Source organism: Lactuca serriola, chromosome 5 (assembly GCF_051521515.1).
Source record: "Lactuca serriola cultivar US96UC23 chromosome 5, Lser_US96UC23_V15, whole genome shotgun sequence".
NCBI lineage: Eukaryota > Viridiplantae > Streptophyta > Magnoliopsida > Asterales > Asteraceae > Lactuca > Lactuca serriola.
Window position 1 is genome coordinate 196121565 of NC_136412.1, and position 15626 is coordinate 196137190.

Sequence of the window (15626 nt, forward strand, 5' to 3'; positions counted from 1 at the left end):
CATGCCATTGAAATGTTCAATGAATCTCAAAGGATCTAGGAGTTTTCATAGATTTAAAACTTAAATTTCTTTTTCGTTTTTCGTGGCGGAAATTAGTGAATCGTCATTCACTTACCTTCAAATATTATGCAATTAGGGTTACGACATCCCTCTCCCGAGTTGTAGAATATTGTGTTGGGTCCTAGCCTTAGTATTTCATTTGGGTGATTTACTAAGGACTCAATCAATCAACTAACTTGAATTCGTTTTCTCCCGTTTTGTAGATGTCAAAGTTTGACAACTATGGTCTTCTCAAATCCCATGGAACAAGCATTCCACATGAAGATGATATTCCACGATTCGATCGAGGAACAAGAGATCATGCTTCACTTCCTCCTCCTCCTCCAATTATTCTCCCTAACCCACAAGTTCAAAGGCTTGAAAAGTTCAAGATCACTCAAGCCCTTTTGGCAAGTAAACATAAAGAAGGAAAGCCAGTGTGTGCACACGTCCTAGGGATGAAGTCACACATTGATAGGTTAAGAATGTTGGGATCCGTTGTCTGTGAGGAAATGGCTGTTGATTGGGTTCTTCAGTCACTTCCTAACTCATATAGTGAGTTCGTAAGAGAGTACTATATGATGAACTACGACGTGACCCTTATAGATCTCACCTATATGCTTATTGTTGCTGAATCAGCAATGATTTGGCGCAATAGAAAAGCAAAGTTGATTGGTGAATCTGCCTTCGAGACCTCTATGGATATAGACAATGGAAACGAAAGACATGCTATGATCGAAAAGTTTGATCACAAGAGAAAGACAATGTCTGAAGTAGTTCCATGTCATGTTCCAAAAGAGTCAATTTGCTTTTATTGCCAAGAGAAAGGGCATTGGAGACGAAGCTGCCCTATTTACCTAAGAGATCTAAGAGATGGGAGAGTCAAAACGTATGGATTTGCTTTAGGTAAAATCCATTTACTAACTCTTTTAAGCTTCTATTCTAGATTCTGAATACATAATGTAATAAGATTACAATTGATGTTTTGTAGGATCGAAGAAAAGAAAGGGAGCTTAAGGGAAGAAGTGAGCAAAATCTAACCGTAAAGGAATGGATTTCGATCGCATTTCTCGAAGATTAGATTCTTGAGCTACTACTTAGAGTTAGAATTAGATTGCTAAGAAAGATGTATTAGCATAAGTTTTCAAATGAGTTGCATCGTAAGGACAAAATTTTTCCGCAATAAAATAAATTTTGATTTTAAATTTTATTTATTTATCCTTACAATGGCGTGTATGAAAAATTGTTGTTAAAATGGTTCTATTATTAGGAATAATGGATTTGGTTCTTATTATGTTATTTATGGAAAGTCGAGAATTTACCAAATAAGGAGAGTTTGTCATCGCCCAAGTTTCAATTGGACAGAAACTTGGAATCATGCAACGTGGATGCACGATGAATGAGAAATTCCGTATTTGGAAATTAGACTAATTAATTGACAAAGTGTCAAGTGAAGGACTAGGAGATCGAGTACACAAAGTTGTATGATCAAAGTCCACCATAAGAGTAACGAGATATTCGTCATGATTTACTAAAGATTTAGTAAATATGATTATACTTATAAGATTAAGTGTAATTCTGAATTGATTGAAAATGTTTAAATCAATAGTAGAACGAATAACAAGAATCAAGTAGGCAGAAAGATAAAAGTTTCACCATTCTAAGAAGAAGGGAGAGTACCTTTTATGCTTTATGATAGGTCTTAATGATTAAGAACCATATCTCAATTGATCCTCTAAGTGAGTCTTGGTACAATTGTATGTCCAAGAAGAGGAATCAAAGATTGAAGAAATGGTCAAATCAAGAAGTCAATCATACTTCGTTCCAAAACAAGTCTTAGAGTTAAGATTGTGACAATGAGTGAAAAGTATTAAGAAGGTTTAAAACATTCATTAAATGTGGTAAGTTGTGATGTCTTAGATAAGATAAAGATCAACTAGGACCAATTTATGAGGAGTTTTGATAAAAACTACACTAACTCTTGAATATTTGTTTGTCAAGAAATGGTTATTGACAAGAGAACCTTATATGTCAAGGAGTCAGTGGGAGTCTTAATGGTCTTGAAAGGTCTCAAGAACAAATCAAATAAACCTTATCGATCATCACTAGCACACGAGTTAAGGTTTACAACCTATCGTGATGACATTATTTTGATTATGTGCCAATCCAATCGAGTTAATTATGCATGAGAGTTGTATGAGTTCTCATTTTGAACGCATAAAAGGCAAAGCACCTTAATCAATGAAAGGTACATTGATAAGAAAAGGTGAGCTGCTTAACTACTTGGAAGACATGGTGGGCAGCTGTGCTACCATAAGGCAAGAAATCAAGATTAAGAAAGTTCGGTCCATATGAGTTTGAATTTGTCGTAAACTTTAGTTTTAACAAATTCACATGGAACACATACACCGCTCAAATCTAAGTGTCATAAGATTTCCTCCTTCATGAAAATGATTGTGAAGAAATACTTTCACTAAGAGATATTTTAAGAAGATAGTGATTGTAAAATTGCATTCTCAAATTCAATCATGGTTACGACATCCCTTTCCATAATTTGAATTGTGAGGTTTGGCAATTAGTCTTAATTGTTTAGACACACATATGAACTATCGAAGGCAAAGGTGTATAAGTTCCAGAAGCCTTGATAAAAGATTATCAAAGCACTAAGTATTAGAAACATGAACTTAAGAAATTCAATTAACATTGTTTTTCTGAAAGTTAAGATGTTTATGAATACATGTCGAAGCTAGTGGGAGCATAAGTGTTATGTTTTATAATAATCATCATGATAGTGGGAGCATAAATGTTATGATTGTATGATTATTAAGGAAAGTATTGCAAGTTGGCAATATTAATTATAGAAAACAAAAGTCATTCTTTGCAAAGTTGTAAGGATGGAATAGTTGTTTTGCTATAATTAAGGGAGAGAATATTATGCTTCATTTCAAATCTAAAGGTTTAGGTTGAGAAATGTTAATAGATTTAGTCAAGGGTACATAGTGTGTTCTTAAAATTTCGATTATGATTACGGCATTCCTCTTCACAATTCGAAATTTTAAGAACATAGCAAATAAAACATTATGCGTCGTGTCCCATACGCTTCGGGTATAGGATCGATTGCAAATGCTTTGATATTTGACCATTCTAAAATTTTCCAAATGCCGAGCGCATTTAGAGGGAAAAGGGACTAGAATTGGTTTTGACTAGAACAATTAAACAACTATCAAAGGACAACCCAAAGTTCGACGAGGATTGGTCGCTTGTGAGTAGTTGGAAGTATAGTATTGGAAAATATGGAAATGTTTCCATATTGGATGGACCGTATCGACATCATTACGAATAGATAAGATTCTATTAAGAATGAGTTGTCATATGGAACATATGGAAGTGTGTCCATATTGGGAATTGAATATTGAGAAATCTATGACTAGATTAGAAACTTCTATGCAAAAGGATGTTCAAAGAATGTACTTTGAGTGAGAGACATCACGTCTATGGAATTGTCTTGTAACAATCTCTGATAGAGGACTTTGTAATATCATTGGCAATAGTCTGTGTGACTTTGGTGCAGTGATATTACGAAAGGATAGTTGCATAGAATGTTAGAATCTAGCATATTCTATAAGTAGCAAGAATTTGATATTCTTTGACTTATGAAAAACGGATTTGGAGTTGTGAAATGAGAAGGATTGGAAATGTGTTCAATGTGATCTATTTCACAAAGTAAGAACCATAGGTAAACATTGTGTACATGCTAGGAGCATGGGACAAGTGTTGGAATTCAAGTAAGAAGTTGATTAACCGAAACGACAAATAATGAGTAATCGATATGGTGATAAATAAAAGGTGTTTTATTTATACTCAAAGGTTTGAGGCCATATGGGATTAGTATTATTCTTGTGTTTCACTTTGCATGTTTTGACTTCCAGAATAATTGAGGTTTTTAAGAATAATCGAATTATTCAAACGGGCCGCAGTCGTTCATATGTTGGAAGTAGATATGAATGAAGACTGTCGTGAATTGGTGTGTGGATTGTCTAAAGAGCATTAGACATAAGCAAATGTTTGTTGCAACGTTCATGAGTGCTTATCAATATGATTTGAGCATTGGATTAAACCCACGCTCACTTGGATCACTCCATGAAATTGTATCACGAGTGATTGGTGAGACGATAACATCTTATATTCTTGAAACCGAGATGTGTGAGTTGTATCTTGCGAATCGGTTGCACATTGATAATATGTAAACGCACTAGTAACTTGGTGTTATAAAACATATTGTTGTGTGTGATTCGGTGCGTGAGTGCTAGCGAGCATTGTATCATAGTTTATCCATTCCTTTTATTCAAAGTAGGATAAAAGCGATATCTTTTGGGCCCCTCGATGATTTAGTGATGACAAACGTAAATGCTCGGCCGGGCTAGGGCTAATTTGATTTGTTCAATTAGTCTGTCGTCATGAATCAGAAATCGAGAAGTAGTACAAAGAGAATGATTTGAAATCATATCTCATATGATATCTAGAATGGAGGAATATATGATCCCTTATCTAAGGACACGCGTATCTGATAGGATCAGAGTTGACAGCGGCTTTGGAAAGCTACGATTGCAAATCGGGATTCGAAGTCATACGCAGAATAGTTGTTAGACTTATCCAAGTGGGAGACTGTTGGATTAGTGTCTAAGTCCATAACTATTTTGGTATGTACTTGACCCGATGGTGCATGGTCCTTTTGGGTTGCCTTCACCAAAGCAACTTGATAGGATGAATTATGGAGAGAAAGGATTAAATATGATTTATTAATATATTATGGGAATAATATACTAAAGGAGAAATCATATTGTTTAATTAATATTAGTCAAGAATTAATTAGTAATTAGTTTTGTGACTAAAAGAGATTAATTAAACTTAAGGGACTGGAACTGTAATTATAAGATAATTGCAATTTGGGCCATGGATTGCCTTTTATTATAAGGTGGACGAATTATATGGGGGAAGCCCATATGAAGTCGTCCAAGGCTTTAAGAAAGGGCTCCATGGGTTGCTTAGGGCTTAAGCAACCAAATTAGGGTTTCCTTGTTAGATAACCCTAATAGCCTTACTATATATAAGACCCTTATGACTCAAAAACGTGGGGAACCTCTTTTCTAGGGTTAGAACACGTTTTGGGCAGCCTCCATCCTCTCTCCTCTTCATCCTCTTGCTTATGGTGTTTGTGAACCATTAGAGGAGTGACACTTGTGACTCTAAGCCTTCCAAAGTCAATTCAAGGAGGAATTGGGATTGTTATTGCTACATAACAATCAAGGTAACATTATAAACTTATTCTAATATCTAATATGATTACTTGTATGCTAGAATTAGGGTTTATAGTCTTGGATTCAAAAGCATGTACAATAGAGAAACCTAGATCCAAGCATTAGGGTTTGTATGAGCACATAGGATGTCTTATGACCAAAACCCATCAAATTCTTACGACACGTGGTTAGTGAAGAAGGAATCCACGTGGATCCCTCCAAAATTAAAGCTATTGAGAACTGGTCAGCACCGAAGACGCCTACAGAAATTCGTCAATTTCTAGGCCTTGCTGGCTACTACCGCAGATTCATCCAAAACTTCTCTCGGATTGCGAAGCCTCTCACCATGTTGACACAGAAGGACGTATCATTCGATTGGGAAGAGAAACAGGAGAAGGCATTTCAGACTCTGAAGCGAGCCCTATGCACCGCACCAGTATTATCCCTTCCCGAAGGGACAGAAGATTTTGTTGTATACTGCGATGCATCAAATCAGGGGCTCGGTTGTGTCTTGATGCAACGACGTAAAGTCATCGCTTATGCCTCAAGACAGCTAAAGACACATGAGGTAAACTACACTACTGACGACCTCGAGTTAGGAGCGGTCATCTTCGCGCTAAAAATTTGGAGACACTACTTGTATGGAACGAAGAGCGTAGTATATGATGACCACAAAAGCCTCCAACATATACTGAACTAGAAAGAGCTCAACATGAGACAACGCCGTTGGTTCGAGCTACTCAACGATTACGACTGCGAAATTCGATATCACCCGGGGAAAGCCAACGTGGTAGCTGACACCTTAAGTAGAAAAGAGTATTCTGGTCGAAGAACCAAGTCGTTAACAATGACTATCCATTCGCACCTATCCGCACAGATCAAGGAGGCTCAGTTTGAAGCCTTAAAACCTGAGAATGTGACGGGAGAATCCCTACGCGGAATGGATAAGATTTTGGAGGTCAAGGGTGACGGAGCCTACTATCTCATGGACCGAATCTGGACTCCACGCCACAGAGGTTTCAGAGATTTAGTCATGAAGGAAGCTCACAACACTCGATACTCCGTCGACCCAGGTTCGGATAAGATGTATCTGGATCTCAAAAAGCTATACTGGTGGCCTAACATGAAAGTTGAGATAGCTACCTTCGTGAGTAAGTGCCTTACTTGCGCGAAGGTCAAGGTTGAATAACAGAAGCCATCATGTCTCCTCCAACAACCGGAGATACCGGAATGGAAGTAGGAACGGATCACAATGGATTTTATAACCAAGCTGCCCAAGACAACGGATGGGTTGGATACCATTTGGGTCATCGTCGACAGATTGACCAAGTCTGCACACTTCCTACCTATCAAAGAAATGGACAAGATGGAGAAACTCACAAGAATATACATCAAGGAAATAGTACGGCTGCATGGCGTCCCTATATCTATTATCTCAGACAGAGATAGTAGATTTACCTTGAAATTTTGGCAATCACTACAAAAGGCTCTAGGGACGAGGCTGGACATGAGTACAACTTACCATCCGCACACCGACGGACAAAGTGAGAGGACGATCCAAACTTTAGAAGACATGCTGCGAGCTTGTGTGATCGACTTCGGTAAATTGTGGGACACACACTTACCTCTTGTAGAATTTTTCCTACAATAATAGTTATCATATGAGCATCAAGGCAGCTCCATTCGAAGCCCTCTACGGCCGAAAGTGCAGATCCCCTCTGTGCTGGGCTGAGGTGGGTGACACACAGTTGGCTAAAGGACGAGTTCCTGACAGCGCTCTCACTGGTCCGGAGATCATTCGAAAAACGACCGAGAAGATTGTACAGATTCTTGAACGATTAAAAGCCGCTAGGGATCGACAGAAAAGCTATGCGGACAAACGAAGAAAACCCTTGGAGTTTCAGGTAGGATACCGAGTCCTTTTGAAGGTCTCGCCCTGGAAGGGCACGATACACTTTGGAAAGCGTGGAAAGCTGAACCCAAGGTACATAGGGCCTTTCGAGATTTTTGCTAGAATCGGCCCTGTAGCTTACAAACTCAACTTACCCCACGAGCTAAGTAACATACATCCTACCTTCCATGTCTCAAACTTGAAGAAATGCCTATCCGATGAGACTCTCGTGATTCCCCTCAACGAGATCGAGGTCAATAAGAGCCTCAACTTTGTGGAAGAGCCTGCAGAGATTATGGACCGAGAAGTGAAACGAACGAAACAAAGCTGCATCCCAATTGTGAAGGTTCGGTGGAACGCCAAGCGGGGACCGGAATTCACTTGGGAGCGCGAGGATCAAATAAAACTCAAATATCCCCATCTTTTTGCATAGTAGTTCTGTAATTACCCTGTGTAGGAATCCTAAATTTCGGGACGAAATTCCCTCTAACGGGGGGATAATGTGACAACCCGAAACTTTCATCCTATGTAATTGGTCCGCTTATTGTCTTTAAATCTTGAATTCTTCATCCTTTGTAAATCTTGCGGTTCCAAATGCATGTTTAGGGCATAATATAGTCTAGTTATGAGTCTTAGGAGGTGTTGGAAAGTGTTTTGCCTCATGAAATTGGATCAACCACACCAAAAGAGGTGTGTGCGGCCACACTTTTGTGTGTACTGCCACACACCCATGTGTCGGCCGCACACCTAGCCGCACACCCTCTAGCCTCACACCCAAACATATATATATATATATATATATATATATATATATATATATATATATATATATATATATAGTTGGATACCTTCTTCATTCATTCATTTGGATGCTCCTTACTCTCTCTCTACTTCCTCTCTCTAAAATCTTCAACCAAGGACACCTTGAAGGCCTCATATTTGTGATCTAGTGCATGTTCAAACTTATTAGTGGTAAACACTTGAATCCCAAGCTTTAAAACTCATCATGTTCATCATATTCATGGTCCCTTGAAGGTGTACGGCCGCACACCTTCATAAAGGGGGCAGCACACATTCAAATCTCCTTAGTTTGAAGAGCAAACACTTCATTTGGACTCACAAGAGGAGTGTACGGCCGCATACTCCTGTGTACGGCCGCACACACCCTCTGAACGGCCGCACACACTTGTGTGCAGCCTCACACACCCTTCTGGCTGCACACCTCAGCCGCACACTCAATTTCAACGCCATGCACTCACTCAAATGCCCACTCTTGGCCCTAAACTTGCATGAATCATTAAGTATGGATCATGAGACACTTGTACTCAGTAATGCCGAGCCCTAAGGATGCTTTTCCATTATCTTTAAGCATGAAACACCCTAGTTCTAACCCAATTATGTGTCATCACATGATTTATAGGGACCATTGGCATTCAGGGCATCCGTTGACACTCGAACCCTACGATAAACTGTGAGTTCATACCCCTTAATGAACCTTTCAAACAGTTCCTCAATGACTCTATGCCTTTGAGATAAGGATAAACCATTTCATCCCTAGCCTAATAGAGTATTTAATCCATTTTTTTGGTTGGAAAAAATATATGTTTAATTTACATTTCATCTCTATGTTTTATCCTATTTAAAAACTTGTACTATCGAGATTTAGCTAGTAGCCTGGTGACCCTATCCCACTAGAGAATACGTAGGGTACCTCACATATCAAAAGATGGATTCAAGTAACCAGGTGATCCTATGCCACAAGAAACATACTAACGACGAGCGAGTATTTTTGTCAGAATGAGTTGTGAATCGATCACACAATTCCTAAGATGCTCCAAGAAGACTTGGTTCACAAAACTCATTTTCTTTATCACAATGAAAGATTAATGATTATATCATTAAGTTGTATTTCAATCTTCACTATGAAACAATTTGTGAAAATCAAAGGTTTCAACAATAACGAATAAAAGTCGTTAGTGAAATTAAATAAATATCTATCATCAAATCTATTCATGGATTGAAAAGATTACATACATCAAATATGTATAATTCTTTGTCAAGCCCTTTGTTCTTTAACTACTAATAGATAAAGACACTTGTGAATCATCCTCACATATAAATAGGATTCACATAGATTAAATGAATCATCTTCCCATCCTTTTGAAGTTGGTATATTTATTTCTTATTTATATATTGTCATGATGATTATTACATAGATAAGTTCCAATCAAATGTCATTTGATTATAAAGGTGTTATGATTAGAATTATTAATTTAATGAAAGATTATAGATTTACTTCATAAATAACATTATAAGAATATTCTTTAACACATAATACATCGTTTTAGAACATGAATGTGAACATCCATTAAACGATAAGTAAATATGGATTTATTCATAATTTTACAACCGTTACATGTACGTATAAGGATAGGAACAAAACATCTATTGTTTAAATAAAAGACTATAATAACAATTGTTATATCTTTAACATGAAATACCATTCGTTTATAATCAGTTGATTATTTCTTCGAATCATCAACATATAATATCAATTATTAGTGTCACATGAAGTATTACAAAATCAAGTGAATGATGGAAAAATATATAATTCTATCATATAGATATCTGAAGTCTCGTCCAAGTCAGACATCTTCAGCTTGATGAGATGAGAGGAGAAATTCCTCCTTTAGTGTCTAGTTTCTTCCGCAATAGAAACATCATTAATCATTTGGTCCTTTCTTTATTTCTGGGTTTATGTTGTATTTCCCTTAACTGAACTATAAGTCTATATGAGTGCACCATCTCTTAGACTTCCGAATCTAGGTAAAGCTGCTAATTTAGATAGAGAATATCACTTACATGATCATGGAACACCCTTAGCCAAGTGGAGCATCTTATGATAGGTGCACCATCCCCTTCAAGAAAGTTATATGTGTTTGTCTTGGTTTATGGAGCATTTTTTGTATATTGTAAAGAAGGACTATATCAAAAGCTTTAAAGAATCATCTTGGACCAACTGAAAGCATCTTGGAGCAACTTCATGCTCTTGGACCAACATGGAGCCACTTCATGTACATAGACCAAATTTGGAGAAACATCGTTCAACTTGGAGCATCTTAGATTCCTTTGAAGCAACTTCATTAACTTGGACCAAATAGAAGTACTTTGGAGAAATTGGATGGACTTGATTACTTGGACCATCTTCAGCCGCAATTGGATGAACTGGATTACTTGGACCATCTTGAACCAACTTTGAGCAACTGCATGCTCTAGGAGCATCTCCTCTTCCTTGGACCCACTGGGCAAATAAATGAAGCAACTTCATCAACCTGATCATCTTGAGGCATCTTGGAAATCTTCATCACCTTAGATCAACTAAAAGTCCTTGAACTATCTTGGAGCATCTTCAGTCACTTGGAGCATGTTCAAGAACATTGGAGAATCTTCAAGAACTTTGGAGCATGTTCAATAAAATTGGAGCATGATCCAGAACTTAGAGTATTTTTAGCCACTTGGTGCATCATGTCCATGTGGATCATCAAGTCCACATAGAGCATAATAAATGTGTCATACACGTTTTTAATGAGCCATGCAAATTTTAGGTAGGCCATGCACATCTTAACTAGGCCATGCGTATCTCAGGTAGGCCATGCACGTGTTAAGTAGGTCATGCACGTCTCGAGTAGGCCAGGAACATTCCTTAGGTGCCATGCATGTCTCTAAGATAAAATCCATGCATGTGCCACCTTTTCTTTCTTGATTCTCAAGGCATCATTTTTGCGCTCTCGACTCAAGTTGAGATTCTCCTATTTATACTTGAGTGTCATCCAATTCTTATGGGCGCACAAGTTGACCCATGAAAGCCCTATCCTGGCTCATTGACAAACCCTAACAACCTTCACCTATAAATACTTCACTTCTATTTCTCATTCTTGCGTTTTCACTCTCGCACAAATTCTTACTCTCATACTCGCTTAGAGAAACATCGAATTTTGGTTCGTGAGCAACAACCTCATGAGCAACAGTCTTCGTGAGCAACAGTGTGACAAATCCGAAACTTTCATCCTATGTAATTGGTCCGCTTATTGTCTTTAAATCTTGAATTCTTCAACCTTTGTAAATCTTGTGGTTCCAAATGCGTGTTTAGGGCATAATATAGTCTAGTTATCGGTCTTAGGAGGTGTTGGAAAGTCTTTTGCCTCATGAAATTGGATCAACCACACCAAAAGAGGTGTGTGCGGCCATACTTTTGTGTGTACGGCCACACACCCATGTGTGCGGCCGCACACCCTCTAGCCTCACACCCAAACATATATATAGTTGGATACCTTCTTCATTCATTCATTTGGATGCTCCTTACTCTCTCTCTACTTCCTCTCTCTAAAATCTTCAACCAAGGACACCTTGAAGGCCTCATATTTGTGATCTAGTGCATCTTCAAACTTATTAGTGGTAAACACTTGAATCCCAAGCTTTAAAACTCATCATGTTCATCATATTCATGGTCCCTTGAAGGTGTACGGCCGCACACCTTCATGAAGGGGGCAACACACATTCAAATCTCCTTAGTGTGAAGAGCAAACACTTCATTTGGACTCACAAGAGGAGTGTACGGCCGCACACTCCTGTGTACGGCCGCAAACACACTATGAGCAGCCGCACACACTTATGTGCAGCCTCACACACCCTTCTGGCCGCACACCTCAGCCGCACATTCAATTCCCACTCTTGGCCCTAAACTTGCATGAATCATTAATTATGGATAATGAGACACTTGTACTCAGTAATGCCGAGCCCTAAGGATGCTTTTCCATTACGTTTAAGCATGAAACACCCTAGTTCTAACCCAATTATGTGTCATCACATGATTTATAGGGACCATTGGCATTCAGGGCTTCCGTTAACACTCGAACCCTACGATAAACTGTGAGTTCATACCCCTTAATGAGCCTTTCACATGTTTTTATAAGTTTTATGGGGGGGGGGGGGAATACAAGTCAAGTATACATGTTTATGAGAATTAATCAAATGTGATTCACTATCCGTAACTCAAATCACATGTGATTTATCACTATGCCTTATAAAAGAACTTTGCGTTTTCAAAACTATTTTGGATAAATAAACTATTTTCTAAATGTTCCCTTTTGAGAAGATTTTCATTAAATCTATTTTCTTATAAAATGTAAGCACATTAATATATTTATATAAATAAGACTTAAAGGGCTTAGGACCGATAGCTCGCCTTATTTCCTGTTCTTGTTTGATTGTGGGCTTAGGGTAGTTGTTATCCGTCCGACTGTCGTTGATTTCTTAATTATATATCATGTATATTGGTGTTGGATACGGGCCTTTTCATTTCAATCGATGTCTACACTACTCAATTGCCAAGAATTACACACACTAAGTTAGCTATAACGGGTATAGTTAAGGCCACTACTACTCGTTACTGCCACTATTTTACACACTATAATACACACTATCACGAGACGACACACTAGTAAGAGAAATCACTACGAGCTATACAAAAGACTACTACACTACGACTCACTAGTAAGAGAACTCACTATGAACTATACAAAAGACTACTACACTATAATACAAGAGAAAGCACTAATCAGGGGATAACACACTAACCCACTACGAGATACGCTATTCGCTACATACTATGCCCAGATTTTTCCGACAGGAAGACGGCGCTACATGTATAGATCTATACGGGGCAGGCACTATTACATCCCGACTGTTAACCTCAGTCCGAGCCGTGCAGGCCCAGGGATGCCGCTATTTCTCTACACTATGCATGACCGGGAAGGTCATGGGGTACTCTATTACTCACACTATCAGTAGCATACAAAGAATACACTACATTCACACTAAAATACTAACACTAAAGAATAAGTTAAAATTCCTGAAGTAAATAAGTATCTATTTCTTATGGGAGTTTTCCCCACTATCACCGATATCAGGCATAACTTTTGTTATTACACTACCTATTCGAGACTCACTAATATACCTCTACAACAAATGGTTTTAAATGAAGATAAGTACATGCAACTTAAAGGCTTTCACTTACAAGGTATTTTCTAGAAAATATAGGAATTTTCTAGAGTTTTCTACTACTTACGAATGTAAACTGCAGCTTTTCACAATATCTGCACTAATACATTTTATACTAAAATTTACACTAAACTCCTATGAACTCACCAGCTTTATGTTGATACTCGTTTTCTAAAGAACTTGTATCCTCAAGTCAAAGATAGACAGGTACAGGTGCAACATTTTGGAGAAGGTGGAGCATACAAGATCCATCTCTTATTTTTGTATACTTTTGGTGTTTGTTGAACTTTTCAGAACACACTTGTAATTAAACTCAATATGTAAATGAAATGGTTGCATGTTTCTTGTTTTTACTATTATACAATTGTGATGATACTGTACATGACGTCCTCCACCCCAAAACGTATTCCGCCGTTATCGGTTTTGGGGTGTGACAAACAGCCTCATGTGTAACAGTCTTCATGAGCAACAACATTGTGAGCAACAGTCTTTATGATCAACATGCCTCTTGGCGCAACAGTGGCCCTCGATCTCGCACCCATCCTGCGCCACACCATCCTTCTCTTGTGCCATTCCTTTTTTTTTATTGCGCCTCAAGTCCCCTCTCGCACCATCAAAAATTTTTGTTTGGTGCAACATCCACATGATCAACAAGTTTTGAAACAACTTCGGTTTGGAGCAAGACTTGGAGCAACTACAATCTGTAAGCAAGACCATGGCGCAACATTTCCCCCTCAAAAGACTTTTGGCGCAAAAAATCCTCCTCCCCTTCTTTCGCCATCATTTGTTTTCTCTTCTCCTTCACCACTTAGTTGTTACTTCTTGTGCCATACTCCTCTTGACACACCTTCCTTGGCTCATCTACAACTTCGCACATCACTACTTGGCGCACCTTCGTATGTCAACACATCCTCTTGCGCTATCAACCTCTATTGCAACATCCCTCCTTTTCTTCTCCTCCTACGCCACATCTTTTTTATAACCCTAAAATTCAATGCGCCATATTCTTTCTCGTGTCAGTTCTAAGCCTAAACCATGAAGTTTTTTTTTGGCGCAAGATTAGCCTTCGATATGTCCTCGGCGCATTTAACACATTTTTTTGCAAATCCTCCTTTTTGCTCCATTCCTCCCTCTTGTTCCATATACAACTCTTGCGCCTACTTGCGGCGTCCCCTTTCTCATGCCATTCTCCATCACACACCGTACTCTTTCAAAACCCTAGCTTAGAACCATGAGTATCTTTTTTTTATTGGAGGAACCTTAAATAATTAAAAATAAATAAATAAATAAATCAAATAAAAAGGTGCAACATTAGTCTCTCCAAACCCTAGTTTGTGTGTCAACCCGAAATTTCTATTTTGTACAATAGACCAACATAATCAAAGTTAGACTCATTTTTCTATCTTTTAACATTGTTTAGGGTCTATTCGAGTGTTATAAACCTAGTACAATCAAGGTAGGAGCCTAAAAATGGGATATCACGATGCATGTCAAGCACACTCAGGCCAAACACTCCAACACATGGAGTGTGCGGCCACACACTTGAGAGTACGGCCACACACTTGTGACAACCCGATATTTCAACTCTATGTAATGACCTAAAAAGTCAAGTATTGTAACCACTTTTGATATAATGAAATTAACTTCGAAAATAAAATGTCCAAAAATCTCAAATTAATTACCTACTATGTTAGATGACATTAAACCGTGATCGTACGTAAAAAGAACGCCCAAATCTGACTTCATATAAAGAAGTTATGATTTTTCCAAGTTCGGCTTAGCGACAGGCATCTAAAAACTCGAAACGGAGTTCGATCGACTTTTGGCCGGAATGACCCAAATGAGAATCGAAGGTCTCGACAATGGTTTTGCAACGGTAAAAAGTCTAGCAAAAACAGACGTCAGATAATGAAGTTATGAATTTCTAAAGAAATTTTCTAACCGCGACCTTTTAAAAATAAATAATAAAAATAATTTCAAAAATTGCCGACTGAATCTAAGCCAAAGTTGTAGAGCGTAGTCTCAACTACACGTGAATATAAAGAACATCGAAAACGGAGTTCGTATGAAGAAGATAGGAATTTTTGAAGTTTATTAAATAATTAAAATATAAATTTTATTATTTAATCTTGGTATTATCCGAAGGAGTCACCAGGTCGATCCGAGTTACGCCCAGCTTACACTCGTACGCCCAACGTACTCGAGGACTAGGCCTCGGATCGTCCACGTCGCCCCTATGCGAGGCTATGTCGCGTCCCATCCGAAGGTCCGAGGCAGTCGAGGAAGCGGTCACGCATGACGCACGCGTACGCCCAGCGTACTCGCGTATGCCCAGCGTA